Here is an 18067-nt window from a genome sequence, read left to right as displayed (position 1 = left end):
TGGAGTGAAAATGAAGAAAAAATATTTTTCAATATTTAAGTAGGATATTGTTCCCTAGAACAAAAGATCAATTACCTAGATGACTAAGTAGCTTAAAAGTTATAATAAAATAAAACACCTGAATTAAAATACTGATGTAAGATCTTTTCTGGAGAATGAACAAAAGTCACACCCATCAGTAAATCCAGCATTGAAGAAACAGGCAGGAGAATCAGAAGCTCAAATTTAGCCAAAGCTACATAGTTTACACCCTTCTTATAAGAAACAAATCAACTGCAATAAAAAAGAAAGAGCCTTTCTGAGTGTAGAACTTTAGGTAGGTTGGATAACAATTCAAAATCTCTGGGTATGTTCCTGTTTGTTTCAGTTTGAGTTTATTTTTCAGGTATAAAATAGAGATTTTTTAAATCTTTCCTCTGTTATTATATATTAAAATATGCAAGGAATTTGAGACATACGCAAAAGGGTTCATGTCATTAATTACTAAACTTCTAATAAAACAGGTTATAAGGATCTCCATACCAAAAGACAAACAGGCAGCAATAGATTAGGCCACTACCCCATACCCCTTGACAGGGGAGCCAAACACAGTCCAAAGTAACAATTGTAGAGCTTTGTTGACTGCTGGGTAAGCTATTTGTCTATTCAAGAACTTAAGCATCTAATGGCAGCAGAAAGTACTATCAGACACACATTCATATTTATTATCTATTAATAATCTCATTCTGTACTTTCTAGATTTTTTTCAGAATATGAGCAGAAAATAGAAAGCATGGAACCAAGTAGTAGCTTAGAATTAAAACAGTATCAACAATGGACAGTGAATGACATAAAGCAAGCTCTGCCACAATGAGTCCTGGATGCTAGATTAGCAATAAAACACGGGCATTGTTCCCATATGGACTAAATTATTAATTTTTCTTTTCATTAATTTTATGTATATGTATACATGGATAATTTTTAAAAATCAAGAAATACCCTAATACCTGAAGACTGCTATTGCTCAAGTGCTGGCCACATAAATCAGAACAGGTGGCTGACCTGCTTGCCAGCTGAACTAACACCCTAGATTCAGTTCCCAGAGACCCATTCCACCCACTCCCCAATACTACCGACCCAAGGCCAGGTCCCTTCCACCCACCCACAGCTCTCTCTGCAGATAGGTTCCTGCCTCTAATTCCAGCAGACTCTCAGGTGCAGGCCATACTAGTCAGAGAACTGAGACTCCTAGCTGCACCATAGGCCAAGAGACTCCCTACTAAGTCAGAGGTCACACCAGTCACCAGAAATCCAGGCCACAAAGACCAGAAGACCAAAGAAGAACCAGATCCTAAGGAACAAAGCATCCATCCAACAAAGACAATCTGAGAAGTCAACACCTAGACCTATAATCATCCCAACTGCAGATGGCCTAGTGCAAACACCAGTGCAAGAACACAGTAATCAGGGCAAAATGGCACCACCAGGCTATCCTATGACAGTAAGACCTGATTATTCTAGTGCAGCTGAAGCAGAAGAAAACAACCTTAAAACCAACTTTATGAAGATGACTAAATTACTTAAAGAAGAATTTTTTTAGGTATTTTCCTCATTTACATTTCCAATACTATTCAAAAAGTCCCCAATACACTACCCCCCCCACTCCCCTACCCACCCACTCCCACTTTTTGGCCCTGGCGTTCCCCTGTACTGGGGCATATAAAGTTTGCAAGTACAATGGGCCTCTCTTTCCAGTGATGGCCGACTAGGCCATCTTTTGATACATATGCAGCTAGAGTCAAGAGCTCTGGGGTACATGTTAGTTCATAATGTTGTTCCACCTATAGGGTTGCAGATCCCTTTAGCTCCTTGGGTACTTTCTCTAGCTCCTCCATTGGGGGCCCTGTGATCCATCNAATAGCTGACTGTGAGCATCCACTTNTGTGTTTGCTAGGCCCNGGCATTGTCTCACAAGAGACAGCTATATCTGGGTCCTTTCAGCAAAATCTTGCTAGTGAATGCAATGGTGTCAGCGTTTGGAAGCTGATTATGGGATGGATCCCTGGATATGGCAGTCTTTAGATGGTCCATCCTTTCATCACAACTCCAAACTTTATCTCTGTAACTCTTTCCATGGGTGTTTTGTTCCCAATTCTAAGAAGGGGCACAGTGTCCACATAATCCATCAAAAATCAAAGAAAAGTTAAAAAATTGGAGAAAATCAATAAATCCCTTAAAGAATGCCAAGAAAGCTAAGGGAAAACAAACAAGCAGGGAAAGAAAACTATCCAAGACCTGAAAATGGATAGAGAAGCAATAGAGAAACATAAACTGAGGGAATTCTGGGAATGGGAAATGTAAGTAAGCAAATAGGAACTACAAATGCAAACATCATCAACAGAATACAAAAAATAAGAGAGAGAATCTCAGGTTTTGAAGATATAATAGAATAAATTGATTCATCAGTCAAAGAAAATATTAAATCTAAAAAAAAATCTATCATACAACCTTCAGGAAATCTAGGACCTTTATGAAGAGACTTAACCTAAGAATAATAGGAATTGAAGGAAAAGAATCCCAACTCAAAAATCCAGAAAATATATGTAACAAAAGTATAGAAGAAAAATTTACTAACCCAAAGAAGGACATGCCTATAAAGATACAAAAAGCTTACAGTACCCCAAATAGATTAGAACAGAAAAGAAAGTCCTCACATCATATAATAATCAAAACACTAAATATACAGAACAAAGAAAAACTTCTAAAAGCTGCAAAGGAAAAAGATCAAGTGTTGCTATTGTTATATTATTATTATTATTATTATTATTATATTAGAATTATACGAGATACCTCATTTGAGACCCTAAAAGACAGAAGGAACTGGTCAAATGTCCTGGAGAGTCTAAGAGATCATGAATACCAGCCCAAAATGCTATACCCAGAGATGCTTTCAATCACCATAGATAAAAAAAACAAAGTCAAAAGTAAACAATGTCTAACCACAAATTCAGCCCTACAGAAAGTACTAGAAGGAAAACTCTGACCAAAGGAGGTTAACTACACAGGCAAGTGAAACAAATGCAATAAATAATCTCATACCAGCAAAAAACAAAGAAGGAAAGCACACCACACACACACACACACACACTCACTCACAGTGGAGGGAGGGAGAGGGAGAGAGAACCAACAACAACAACAACAAACAACACACAATAACAGGAATTAAGGATCATTGGTCATTAATATCTCTCAGTATCAATGGACTAACTTCCCCAATAAAAAGACTCAGACTAACAAAATGGATTAACAAAATGAAAACAAGATCTATCCCTCTGCTGCAAACAAGAAACACACCTCAACATCAATGATAAACTTCAGAGTAAAGGCTTGTAAAAAGTATTTCCAAGTAAATGGACACAAGAAATCTGCTGTAAGCCGGGCATGGTGGCACACGCCTTTAATCCCAGCACTCGGGAGGCAGAGGCAGGTGGATTCCTGAGTTCAAGGCCAGCCTGGTCTACAAAGTGAGTACCAGGACAGCCAGAGCTATTCAGAGAAACCCTGTCTGGAAAAACCATAAAAAAGGAAAGGAAAGGAAAGGAAAGGAAAGGAAAGGAAAGGAAAGGAAAGGAAAGGAAAGGAAAGGAAAGGAAAGGAAAGGAAAGGAAAGGANAAAGGAAAGGAAAGGAAAGGAAAGGAAAGGAAAGGAAAGGAAAGGAAAGGAAAGGAAAGGAAAGGAAAGGAAAGGAAAGGAAAGGAAAGGAATCTGCTGTAGCTATTATATTATCACCCCCCCAAAAAAAATTTGACCAAATTAAAATTAATCAAAAGAGATGAAGAAGGACATTTCATACTCAACAAAGGAGAGATTCACCAAAATGGCAATTCGGTTCTTATCATCTATGCCCCAAAATCAAAGGCAAACACATTTATAAATGAAACATTACTCAAGCTTAAATCATACACTGAACCCTACATATTAATAGTGGAAGACTTCAGTACCTCATTCTCACCAATGCACAGGTCATTCAGACAAAAATTAAACTGAGAAATAATGGAACCAACAGATAATATGAATCAAATGTACCTAACAGATATCTACAGAAGATTTCACTCAAACACAAAAGAATATTTGTTTCTTCACAACAACTCACAGAACATTCTCAAAAATTGACCATATGCAAAACAAATATCAACAACTACAAGAAAATTAAAATAACACCTTGTATCCTATCAGACCACCACGATTAAACTTGGATATCAACAACAATGACAGAAATAAAAGAAAGCCTAAAAACTTATAGAAACTGAACAACTCCCTACTGATCGACTTCAGGATCAAAGAAGAAATAAAGAAAGAAATTAAAGACTTACTAGAATTCAATGAATGTTAATGCACAATATATCTAAACTGATGGGAAACAATGAAAGTAATGCTAAGAGGAAAATTCATAGCACTAAATACCTAATAAAGAAATTGGAGAAATCTGATAGTAGCAACTTAACAGCATACCCAAAATCTCTAGAATAAAAAGAAGCAAACATACCTAAGAGGTGATGGCAAGAGTCAGGGCTAAAATCAATAAAATAGAAATAAAAACAACAATACAAATAATGAAACAAGGCATTAGTTATGTGCAAAAATGAATAATATTGACAAACTCTTATCTAAACTAACTATAAGACAGAGAAAGAATATACAAATTAACAAAATCAGGTATGAAAAGGGAGAGATAACAACAGATAACAAGGAAATACAAAGAATCATTACATTTTTCTTCAAAAACCTGAACTCCACAAAATGGAAAATCTAAACTAAATGGATAATCTTCTTAATAAACATTTACCAAATTTAAATCAAGATCATATAAACAATTTAAATAGATCTATAATCCCTAAGGAAATAGAAGTAGTCATTAAAACTCTTCGAACCACAAAAGACCAAAGCCAGACAGTTTTAGTGAAGAATTTTATGAGACCTTCAAAGAAGATCTAATACCAATTGTCATGGTTTGAATATGCTTGGCCCAGGGAGTGGCACTATTTGGAAGTATGGTCTTGTTGGAGTAGGTGTGTCACTGTGAGTGTGGGCTTTAAGACCCTCATCCTAGCTGCCTGGAAGCAAGTATTCTGCTAGTGGCCTTCAGACAAGGATGGAACACTCTCAGCTCCTCTTCCACCATGCCTGCCTGGATGCTGCAATGTTCCTTCCTTGATGATAATGGACTAACCCTCTGAACCTGTAACCCAGCCCCCAAGTAAATGTTGTCCTAATAAGAGTTGCCTTGGTCATGATGTCTGTTCACAGCAGTAAAACCCTAAGATATCAATATTCCTCAAACTGTTCTTCAAAAATAGAAAAAGAAGGAACATTGCCAAATTCGTTATATGAGGCCATAGTCACTCTTATAACCAAACTACATGAAGAGTCAACAGGAAAGAGACTTACAGACCAATTTCCCTCATAACACTGATATAAAAATACTCAGTAAAATACTTGCAAATAGAATCCAGGAACACATAAAAAGACAAAGAATCATCGACCATGATTAAGCAGGCTTCATCCCAGAGATGCAGGGATGGTTCAACATATGAAAATCTTTCAATATAATACACCATATAAACAAACTAAAAGAAAAACCACATGATCATCCCACTAAATCTGAAAAAGACTTTCACAATATCCAACACCCCTTCAGAGTAAAAGTCTTGGAAAGACCAGGAATATAAGAGATTTACTTAAACATAAAAAAAGGCAATTTTTAGCCAGTCTATACACAACATCAATTTAAGGGGAGAAACACTCAAATCAATTGCACTAAAATCAGGAACAAGATAAGGCTGTTCTTTCTCTCCATAGGTATTCAATATTGTACTTGAAGTTTTGACTAGAGCAATAAGAAAACTAAAGGAGATAAAATTTATACAAATTGGAAAAGAAGATGTTAAAGTATCACTATTTGCAAGTGATATAATAGTATACATAAGCAACCATATAAACTCTACCAGGGAACTCCTACAGTTAATAAATACCTTTAGTAAAGTGGCTGGTTACAAGACTAACTTAAAAAAAAAATCAGTACCCATCCTATATATGAATGATAAGCAGGTTGAGAAAGAAATCAGGGAAACACGCCCTTTACAATAGCCACAAATAATATAAAATGTCTTGGAGTAACTCTAACCAAGCAAGTAAAAGACCTGTATGATAAAAATTTCAAATTTCTGGAGAAGGAAATTAGAGACAATATCAGAAGATGGAACAACCTCCCATGCTTTGGGATCGATAGGATGAATTCTTTACAGACCAGGAGATAAAAACTATTCAACTTAATATGGGGGAAAAAGGATTCCTACAGAAATCTTATACAATAAAAGAACTTCTAGAGATACCACTATCCCTGATCTCAAGCAGTACTACAGAACTGTAGTAATAAAATCCATACAGGTTTTCAGTGGCATCGAATGGAAGACTCAGACGTAAATCCAGACACCTATGGACATCTGAAATTTGTTAAAGAAAACAGGAATATACAATGGAACAAAGGAAGCGTCTTCAGCAAATGGTGTTGGTTTAACTGAATGCCTGTCTGTAGAAGAACACAGATAGACCCATATCTATCTATCACCCTACATAAAACTCAAGTCTAAGTATATCAAAGACCTCAACATACAACCTGATACACTGAAATTGATAAAAGAGAAAGTTGAGAATAATGTTGAACACATTGTCACAGGAGAGTTTCCTGATCAGAACACAAATTGTGCAGACATTTAAGATCAAAAGTAAATAAATGGGGACCTCATGAAACTTAAAAGTTTCTGTAAGGCAAAGGATACTGTCAATAGGACAAAACAGCAACCTACAGAATGGGAAAAGATTTCCAACAACCTCATATCTGACAGAGCGCTAATATCCAAAATATGTAAAGAACTCAGGAAACTAGACATGAAAAAACTAATACCATTTAAAATGATATAAAGACAGATGAAAGAAAGATAAATGATAGATAGATAGATAGATAGATAGATAGATAGATAGATAGATAGATAGATAGATAGATAGATAGATAGATAGATAGACATAAAATCTAAACAGAATTCTCAATAAAGAAATCTCAAATGGCTGAGAAACACTTAAAGAAAAAACGTTCATTCTTACTTAGCCACCAGGGAACTGCAAATCCAAATGACTCAAATTCTGTCAAAATAACTAAGATCAAAAACACAAGTGGCAATTCATGCTGGCGAGGATGTAAAGCAAGGAGAACACTTCTCCATTGCTGGTGCGAGTGCAAACTTGCACAGTCACTTTGGAACTCAATATGGTGGTTTCTCAGGTAATTGGGAACTGATCTACCTCAAGACCCAGCTAGCTATACCACTCCTGGGCATAAACCCAAAGGACACTCCATCTGAACATCAGGACACTTGCTCAGCTTTGTTCAAAGAAGCATTATTCATAGTAGCCAGAAAATGGAAACAATCTAGATGTCCTTCAACTGACGAATGGATAAAGAAAATGTGGTACATTTACACAATGGAGTATAATTCAGCTGTTTAAAAATGCATCATGAAAGTTTCAGGAACATTGATAGAACTAGAAAAAAATCATCATTGGTGAGGTAAGTGAGACCCTGAATGGCAAACATGGTATGTACTCACTTACAAGTGAACATTAGGACCTAGAGAGGCTAAGTAAGAAGGAGGGGTTTAACTAGGATGCAAGGATCTTCCTGGGAAAGAAAAATAGAATGAATTTCAATGGTGTACTGGGGGTTGGTAGGATTAGGAACAGGAGCTATTAGACTGGGGGTAGGGAGAAAATACTGGGAGAAAAACTGAATTAGGGGACACTCGAGGGGCAAGTTAGAAACCTAGCTCAATGAACACTCCGTGGAACCCACAAGAGTAACTTGACCTGAGCTGGCCATCTTCTATAACCAGGCAAAGCCCTAAATGGAGGGATTGGCACACCAACTCAGCCACAGAACTTTAACCTACAGTTTGTCCTGCCTACAGAATGTTCTGGGACTGAAGCATAGCAGAATCTTCACCAAAGAAACCAGAGAGAGAGACTTAACCCAGCAAATGATAGTAGCAGATGCAAAGTAACACAGGCAAACATTAAGTGGAGCTCCAGGAGTCCTGCTGAGGAGGAGAAGGAGGAAGGACTAGAGGAACCAGAGGGGTCAGGGACACAGGATGAGAACACAGAATCAACTGACCAGGAGTCATGTGGTCTCTAAGAGATTAGGGAGCCTGTAGGACTCTGACTTCAGTCCTCTGCATATATGTTAACAATGGCTGAATAACTTGGTGTTCTTGTGGGAATCCTAACAATGGGAGGAGGGGCTTTCCCTGATTCCTTTGCCTACTTATGGGACTCCTTTTTTCCACTGGATTGCCTTGCCCAGCCTTGATGTGATAGTATGTTCCTAGTCATATTATGCTGTGTTTAGTTGATGTCTCTGAAAGGCCTGCTCTTTTCTGAAGAGGCATAGGGGGGTGAATCTGAGGAGAGATAAACTGGGGAGATGAGACTGAAGGATAGAAAGGGAAATTGTGGTTGAGATGTAATATATGAGAGAAGAATAAATAAATAATAAATAAACCAAGAAAGATTTTAAAATAATGAAGATCTAAGTAAAGATGAAATAATAACTTCAAATAAATGGAGGGAATAAGTTATAAAATTAGTATAATTGGGACAATCACCCTTCCTTTGGAAAGATCCTGTCCTCGTTCTCCTCTTCTTGCTGTCATTAGCACTGTGACAAAAACCAGTTTGGAGAGAAAGGTGTTTATTTGGTCTACAGGCTATTGTCCATCCTGGATGAAAGCAAATGTAGAGACAAGAAGAAGAGACCAGTGGAGGAAAGTTGCTTACTGGCTTACATCCCATTGCTTGCTCAGTGTTTTCTTATACAAACCCAGTTCACCACCTAGCCAGGGAATGGCACCACCCACAGCAGACAAGGCCCTCCCATATAAATCCGTAATCAAAAAGTTATCCCCACAGACTGATATGATAGATGTAATTCCTCAACTGGGTTCCCAGGTAATTCTTTGTCAAGTAGACAAAAACTAACTAACACAGGTACCAGACTTCCTATTATTCTGAACAAGAAGTCAACTCCACAAAAAATATAATTTTACAGATAAATGTCTGATACCAAAGACTATACTTTCAGGGACCATCTCTGAACTTCATTACTAGAGAAACTTCTGTGAACATGTAAAGTACCTAAAACCAGGAGGCTGAGATGCAGTGTTCTCTCCTGAGCACAAAGCAAGCTCTTTCTGCGCCTATGCTGCCACAGCCTTCTGCCATTGTTGATCTTTCTTCTTTCCCCTTGGGAGAGCTAAAGAAAACAGAATATGAAAGACTTTCTACTTGAGAAAAGAAAAAGAAAAAAGATAGCATTTTTAATCAGGATACTTTTATATTGTGATTAGTCTAAGGTTGACCTAAAAATCAGAAATCATATAAGAAAATATTTAAAATTTGAATATTTTAAATCAGGATTTTTACTCTAGAAAGTATACCAAAAATAAAGTCAAGAAAAAGTATTTGTAATATGTAGGACTAATATATTTAATCACTACCTTGTACATTTGAAGCAATTTTTATTAAAAAGAAACAATCTAGTTTCTTAAACTATCAAAAGACCCATACTCACAAAGTAATGCACAAACTCACTAATGAAAAAAATTCCAATCTCATTAATGATCAAAAGATAATAAAACAACACATTTTTATCTGCTTTTCAAGTCTTTGTATTATTAATACATAAAAGGATGTAGTTGAGTCCCTCAGATCATTATTAGAGTACAAATTGGTACAAATTTTCTGAAAAAGAATCTGGAAATCTGTCTCAAATTCAAATTGTTTGCTTTTAAACAGCAACACAAGGATGTATCTAAGAAACTAATTTGACAACACTCAATGAGTTGTGAGCAAGTTATTTACTGGAAAATTATTTAACATAATGAGAGCTTTTAAGCAACTCATGTGTGGCTCAAATCATGTTGTTTAAATATCATAAAATACTATTCATACTCTTAAGAAAATAGTGTGTCAGCATTTAAAACATTGTTCTTGATTTATTACTATGGTACTGAAACAGTATAAAATAATTTTATATTATACAACTTATTTTCATACTTTTCATAATACTATCTTTAAAAAACAAACAGGAATATTCAAAATCTATGAGAAGGGTTGGAGAGATTGCTCAATGATTAAGAGCACTGCTTACAGAGGACCTGAGTTCCTTTCTCAGGACTCACACTGGGCATATCGCTCACAACTGCCTGCACCTACAGCTCCAGGCAATCTAAGGTCCCCTGACCTGCTCAGACACCTGCACTTAGACACACACACTTGTAAAAAGTGAAAAATGGGAAGAGTCCATTAAAATTAACATGGTTATTTTCTTTTGTTTTCACAGTATTTTGTCAATGAGCCTTGTTTTTATCTTTGTAATAATTATATGAAACAGTAAAAGAATTTGTATTAAAATATAAAATGCTCATCTTTTTAATAAGCTCATAAACAATTATAAGGGAGCCTTTTTTAAATAAAATAATGTTAATTTTATTTTTGCTGTTACATAAAGGTACACCAATCTTTTCAGTATTGTTTTTTCATGCTTAAAATAAATTAGTTGTTTCTAAAATGTATTATTAAAATACAAAATACGTGATGTGGATCATATAAATTATAAGTGGCTGCATAGGACAATTTCTGTTTGAAGAAACATGGGTAGCTTAGAGTTAATATCTTAAAAGCACTACTAAATTAGCTATTTCTAAAAATGTGTAAAATATCATGATATCTTTATATACCAAAATGTGGTGACACATTATTTATTGAAAAAATTATGATTATAAAAAAAGAAAGAAAAGTAAGAGATCTGAAAGCTAACAGCAAATATTGTGAGTCACAACATATTTTTTAGTACATACACAACATCTGGATACATTATACAATTAATTTTTAAGTCTCCAATCCTGTTCTTGAAGCACACACACTGAAAACTAGTTGCTTATTTTAGTCTCCATGCCTACTCTTTCTCCTGGGAAGCTTCCAATCCTATCAATAGCTGACCCAATATTCCTTTTTGAACTATTAGTAGATATTGAAAGGACAGAGTTGAATTAATCTAAATTCATTAAATTTGAATAAAAGGGTTACCTCCAAGAGAGTTTAAATTGCACAGTCAAAACTTAAAATATTTCCATGTTCTTCTCAGTCATCACTTCCCTCTTTTAAGTACTCTAGCTTTTCTTGAATGTGAATTATAAAGTGTCCAGCTCTCTCTTGTGTTCTTGGAGATCTCTAGAAGCACTGGAGAAACCCAGATAAAAATATGGACAGCAGCATAACCTAGGTTATACAATCCCCAATTCTTTACCTGTCTTCTTGGGACTCCTCAACAATACCAGTGAAAATTCATAGATTCAAATTAGTAGATTTTAGTGTAAAATTCCATGGCTGCTAGATTGCTAATGAGAATATAAACTGGTTCGACTGCTCTACAGGGCAATAGATGGCAACATACTAGATATCTTCCATGCACTTTGCAGTATAAGTATTTATATTCAGCCAGTAATATCTGAGTCATGCCAGATTTGCTTGCCATATCTTTTCAAATACTGATCAGGTGGAATTCTCATCTACAATGCACCCATTCATCCACAATCATTAAAGCCATAGTAGATATAAGCAGTCTTTTAACCCAATGATTTCTAACCAAAACCCCAAGGGATTATTTAGAATTGTGACAGTGTTTGATAGCCCCAGTATGTGGCTTTTAATGCTTATAATGCTTACTATTTTCCAGAAAATAAAAAACTGCAGTGTCCAGATCCCCTTTTCAAGGCCAATGCATGAACTCAGACTCTGGGCCTACCACTAGTTTATGGTTTACTGCAATAGCCCTAACTAAACACTGCCACAGAAAACTGCCTTGTCCTGGGTCAAAGCCCTACCTAGGTGGTGTGAACAGATGATTCCTGGCAGATACAGAAAACAAATGCCTGAAGCATATGCTGCAATTTGAGACAATTCTGTAGGACCCTCCTTATGCCCGTAGAAAGACCCGTGTTTCAATCCTATTGCAGGGAAGACTCTCCTAGCTGTATCCTTTCATTTGGCTGTATTAGAGAACTATCTCCTGTGAACACATATCAGTAAAACTTCTGCACTCAGCTCTTCCCTCCCAGTGTCCCCACAGAGCACAATCTAGGCGATATCCACTAAGAAGCACTCTTTTGGCTACACCCTCATAAGCCAGAGGAGTAAGGATGATGCCAAAGAGGTAAGGATCATTCTAAAATACAAATGAGGCTAGTCTAGTACTCACAAACAAAAACATAAGTTAGAGAAATAAAGAACTGGAAAAAAATAAAATAAAATCTGTCTTTTACTGTGGAGCATCCTAAGTACCCAAGAGATAGTAAGCCAAGTGGAAATGGCAAAAAAGCAAACATTTCCACCTGACCATGTGAAAAAGTTACTTAGTGCTACAGCCTGAGAGTCAACAATCACAGCCTACCAGGGCAGCAGACACTGAGGATTACTGGAGTGTTTTGGTTTGAGAAGCTACTGACAAGCTCTCTAACTACCAGCAGTCTGCCTGAATTATTCATATTTAATATTCGTGATGGTAGGAGATAGGAAAAACAGTGGAAATTTTTCTCTTGTAAACAAGCAACTGGAGCTAGGAAGTGGCTTATTAAGTACGGGCACCAACTGCCAAGCCCAGTGACCTGAGCTTTATCACAGAAACACTCATGGTAGAAGGGGAGAACCAACTCCTGCAAGGTGTCTTCTGACGTTAATGTACCTAACAAAATGCAGCATAATTATTAAGTATAAGTTTTAGTTTAAAATAGCATGTAGGATATAGAAACTACTCAGTAGGAGTTTTTTAAAAACATGAATAATGAACCAGATCTTCATCTACAATGTGTATTTCTTTCTCTAGAAATCACAGTTCATTCTAAACGCTCACTGTCTACCAACATCGCCCTTTTTATGCCCAGCATTCTCTTTCTAGACATTTGTCAATACTGAAAGACATGCCTCTTCCATAGTCAATGCTTCTACTCTTATTTTAATGCAATTGTCTTTAATGCAGTTCTTAAGCAAATTATTATTTCTGTCTTGCAATGTTTATACTTACAATCTTTTTATTCTATGTTATATGCAGAACTTTTACCTGTTATTTTCAAGAAACCATGTAAAAAGAAATGCCACATTGCTGAGTGTTCCAATCATGAGCTAACAACTATCCCTCCCTCTCCAAAACAGGACAATAAAATATGAACATTTGGGGAGACAAAAAAGTTCACACTTGGAAAGCAAAATTAAGGCAAGGAAATTAGTAAGGCTTTATGTTTTGCATAAAAGGAAAATTGCTTTTTATCACACTGCCTTTCTTAATTTTCTGAGAATCAAATTAGTACCTGAAAAAAAAAAGAATAGAGCAGGCTGAATGAATGGAGTCACTGCCAAAGCCAATGTGAACAGAAGAATTTATCCAAAGTCTCATTTGAAAAGAATTTGATATTTTAACGTGAAAAATCACAGAAGTCCTTTGAGTTTAACTAAGCATCTCAAAATATTATGCCAAATACTTAACATTTATTTTTAAATCTTTTGAATAACTGTGTACATGTCCAAAAACAATCCCGAAAAGGATAATTTCCCTAGCTTACAATAAAAATGGTCTGCTTTTCAAAGTCTGAGAGGTAATATGAACAAATACTGGATTCTTATTTCTTCATGATATGAAATCAATTTTGTTCCGATACCTCCATGGGAAGTGCTAAGTTGAATCTACTGTTAATAATTTTCTCAAATTATTGTTCATCTCTATGAAAGAACCAGAGAAAGAAATCAACCCTTAGGACTTACTTTCTACTAGGTTGCCTCATCCAGCTTTAATGTGAGGATATGTGCCTAGTCTAATTGCATCTTGTTATGCTAAGTTCAGTGGTAACACTGGAAGGTCTGCTGTTTTCTGAAAAGAAACAAAGGAGCAGTGGATCTGGGAGAAAGGGGAGGTAGGGGTGTTTGAAGGAGGGGAGAGAGGAGAGCCTGCTGTTGAGATGTATGTATGAGAAAAGAATACATACATATGGCAACTTCTGAAAAAAAAAACTTGCTGCATTATTGTCAGATCTCATTCTTTCACATAAATTCTGGTTTTACATCAAAGCACACCATAACACTATTTTGGTCATCCTCTGATTCACTGGCCACAATCTCTTCTATGCACACAACAATCATATGTTTAATTAAATCTGGAAAAAATACTAAGCATCCTACATTTTGGGGATAGCAATACAGACCTCCTCCTGTGTGAAATATATCCCACTTCATGGGTAAGTTGACAATTCAAGGCTAAACTAGAGAAGTCGGGACAACTTGACTTTGTTGGTTTCCCAGCTGCGCAGCTTGCAATCTTTCTATTTCGTTGAGGGAGTAGGGCATCCTAACAGGGACAGATTGTTCCATCAACAGAACAAGAACTGAAGCAGCAGCAGCTTTCTCCAAAACTGAGACTGTTTTGCAAATGTGCGTGCTCTACTTAGGGCTAAGGTTATTTCTTCAAATGCTAATAGAAGTTAATTTGGTCACCAGCTAAGTTGAATTTAGAAACTATCTTTTCTCTCTTGCCTGAAAGATCTGGTCATACTCCTACATTCTGTTCCCGACTGTTAGTTTCTGAACCAAGTATTTATTCTCTTGTATGAAATTATCACTTGACATTGATCTGTATGTTTGGCACAGCATAATTCTACAGACACATTTAGAAAGTGGCAGTGCCTCAATGTCCTTGTGCGTTAGTTCTTCTCTCACAGGTCACTCCTTTATTGTCAGACTGTCCCCACCACCACATGTCACTTTGAAGAACAGTTTTGTGGTCAAGAAACAAAAGTACTTGATACCATATATAGTTGTGGAAATAGATTCTTGTTGATGATTTCTATAGACCCTGCTCAGTTTATACCCTTTCTGTTGTCCTTCGGATAAAAATTAAAGTCACTTGGTTTAGCATGCAAGGGCTCCACCATCTGCCTTCTGCTTTACTCTTCTCTAAGGCCTTCTTTTCCCACTGACATCTGTCCTACAAATTGGTGAATTTCTTCCCAATATGGGAGACTCCAAGTTCTTACTTGCCCATCCTCTTCCTTGTCTGAATGCTCTAGAAGTATCCCCATCCCTACCCAATACATACATACACTCATACACACACACACAAATACACACATATTCTTATATGACACTTTCCCCACAAATTGAAATATCCCCTCTAGGAGAGAAGCTCATATAACTCAGGAGATAAATTAAAAACTCCCCATTTGGGAGAGAACCCACATTCAACTTCCTAAAGAGAAACTAAAGCATTCAAACTGTCATAATTAGCATAGGATCACTTTAGGATTAAGCTATTTAATACCTGTTTCTGATCACTAGACATCACTAATATTGGTCCCCCCATTTTTTAAAAATTCTACGAAGTAGTCTCATCCCCATTTGACTGCTTTACGGCAGGGTTTTACTTCAGAGTTGTCTTCATTATTTTCAGTGCTTCTTCACTGCAGACTTAGGTAAAACCAGGCCATACAGAAAGACTGGAAACGCATGTTGAGAATCAGCAAAGGTGCTGTGGTGCTGAGTGTGAGACTTCCAGGGGTGGCAGCACAGAAGCGACTGTTTCAGCTTTAAGCCCACCCAAAAATGTGCGCTGTGGTAGCATGAACGCCTAGATCAACGTAAGGCCAACTGCCTACTTAGCACATACAAGAGTGCACAGAATGAAAAACCTGAAAGAGCCAGACATTATTCTATTTTCTATCACGTTGAAATGCAGTCCAAACTTTTATAGTACATTCTACTGTGTAAAATACTATTATCTGGGTAATGTAAATACGCATTTTTTTTTTTCAAATTTCTCTCTACCCTCACCCAAGAGAATCCCAAAGTCCCAGGACCATGTTCACCTTACCTTCAGGCTCAGGGTCACCTTCTGTGGCTAGAGAACCTTCAAGCCTCTTTAGTAGTTGTGGAGTCACGCCAGCCCCACCCTTGTTGTCTCCCTAGCACCGCCCCCAGGGCACTCTCCCAATCACAGTTGCCCTACCAGGCCCCATTAGTGCCCCCTCCTCTCACTCCTCACAACACTGTGAATTTACTAGCCTACTTCTCTTTGGGGCAGCAGGACCCTTGCTGCAGCACCCCTGAGGGCCAGGACCTCCTGGCACGATTTGCTGCCAGGACTGGTAAATCTCCTGGGCAATCACCAGAAGGTTTCCTTGGATATCCCTGTGACGTTGAGGAGCATCTGTTTTCAAATCTGTACGTTCTCTGTTCTGCACAGCACAGTGAACCTAGAACCGGAGATTCTACTCTGGTTGCATTCCAGGGCCAAACTGTACAGAGAGGGTGCTCCCGCTCTGAGGGACCTTCTATGTTTTGGATTTTCACCAGGATCACTTAATTGTAGGATGTAGTATGAAGGCTGCCCAAGGAGTTCTACTGAGAAAGGAGGGAGGGGCTTTTTTGCATTGTTTTGAACTTTTAGAATAATCTATTTTTATTATTTGAGAATTTCTTATATCCATAGACTGTATCTTTATAATGTCTACCCCACTCTCCTCCTAACTCTTCATGGTGCTAGCCCCACCATCTCTCCACTCCTCTCCATGTTCATGTTTTTTGGTTTGGTTTGGTTTGGTTTGGTTTTTTTGAGTCACAGAGGTTCCCTAGAACTTCTACGTCACAATAGAAATCTCTAACTTTATTCTAAATATTTATTCTTAATTAGTTTTTATAAAATCAGAGCAAATGCTATTTTGTGGCAAACCAAAATTTTGGTACCATGAAAGGGCTTCTGGCTACGATTCTTGTGAATGAAAGTTAAATTTTGTAACATCACTTTTCACTCACTACTTAGGAATATTCTCAACAAATAAACAAGATCTGTCAACCATATTCCTGTGAGCATATGGATAGTGCAAATTGTGCTTAGTAGGTTATTTTAAAAAAGACATATTTTGTTATGGCTCTGTACATTTGTTGCCATCGACTACTAAATGAAGCCTCTCAGGAGATAGTTATGCTAGGCTCCTGTCTACAGGTATAACAGAGTAACATGAATAGTGTCAAGGACTGGCTCTCTCCCATGGGATGAATCTCAAGTTGGACCAGTCATTTGCTGGCCGTTCCCTCATTCTCTGTTCCAGCTTTATCCGTGTGCATCTTGTAGGCAGAGCAAATTTTGGGTTGAAGGTTTTGTGGGTCAGTTGATGCCTCCTCCCTCCACTGGAAGTCCCTCAAGGCTATATAGTCCCTCAAGGCTATAGGAACTGGCCACTTCATTCCCCATATCCCTCTGTAGTAGGAATCTTAGCTAGAATCACCCCCATTGATCCCCATATCCTCTCCCATCCCAGGTCTCCAGCTAGTCCCAGAGATGCCCCCTCCCCCATGAAGAGTGATTTTCACTCCTATTCCCAGTCCACTCCTGCCTCCTCCTTGCCATGCCTGATCCCCATCCCATTCCCTTCCTCACCCCTTCTCCCATCCAGTTCTCTATCTCCATGCACCTCTGATTACTATTTTGTTTCCCCTTATGAGTAAGATTCATATATCCTCCCTTGGGCCTTTTTTATTCCTTAGCTCAACTATGTTCATAGCAGCTTTATCTTAATAGCCAAAAACTGGAAACAACCTAGATTTCCCTCAACTGAAGAATGGATAAAGAAAATATGGTATATCTACACAATGGAATACAATTTAGCTATGAAAACAAGCAATGACACAAAATTTTCAGGCAAATGAATGGAACTAGAAAAAGTAATGCAGAGTGAGGTAACTCAGACCCAGAAAGATCCATATGGTATGTTCTCACTTACAAGTGAACACTACTGTGAAGTACAGGATAACTATTCTACACTCCCAGATACAAATAACTGGCTGTCTCTGAATCCACAGATAAGTGTAGTTCTCATCCATCATCAAGGAAACTTCTTGTAACAGACAAAGACCATTACAGAAAAAAATGCAACT

The 18067-nt window shown here is 37.3% G+C and overlaps 1 protein-coding gene and 1 non-coding gene across 2 annotated transcripts in view; one reads left to right on the top strand and one right to left on the bottom strand.

The window, feature by feature from the left end:
- The window catches only part of Iqcm (IQ motif containing M), a 442098-nt gene extending 425781 nt beyond the window's left edge, over positions 1-16317 (bottom strand). The window contains exons 1-2 of the mRNA XM_021170291.1: positions 16005-16317; positions 9227-9344 (exon numbers count right to left, since the gene is read on the bottom strand). The gene's annotated coding sequence lies outside the window, so the exon portion shown is untranslated. The remainder of the gene's footprint in view (positions 1-9226; positions 9345-16004) is intronic.
- LOC115031859 lies at positions 9158-9364 on the top strand. Its single transcript, XR_003837497.1, has one exon. It is a non-coding gene; the product is annotated as a small nucleolar RNA U3 (small nucleolar RNA).
- Positions 16318-18067: the final 1750 nt, after the last annotated feature.

The sequence above is a fragment of the Mus caroli genome, chromosome 8 (genome assembly GCF_900094665.2).
Source record: "Mus caroli chromosome 8, CAROLI_EIJ_v1.1, whole genome shotgun sequence".
In the NCBI taxonomy this organism is placed as follows: Eukaryota; Metazoa; Chordata; class Mammalia; order Rodentia; family Muridae; genus Mus; species Mus caroli.
This window is presented reverse-complemented; position numbering and strand designations above follow the sequence as displayed.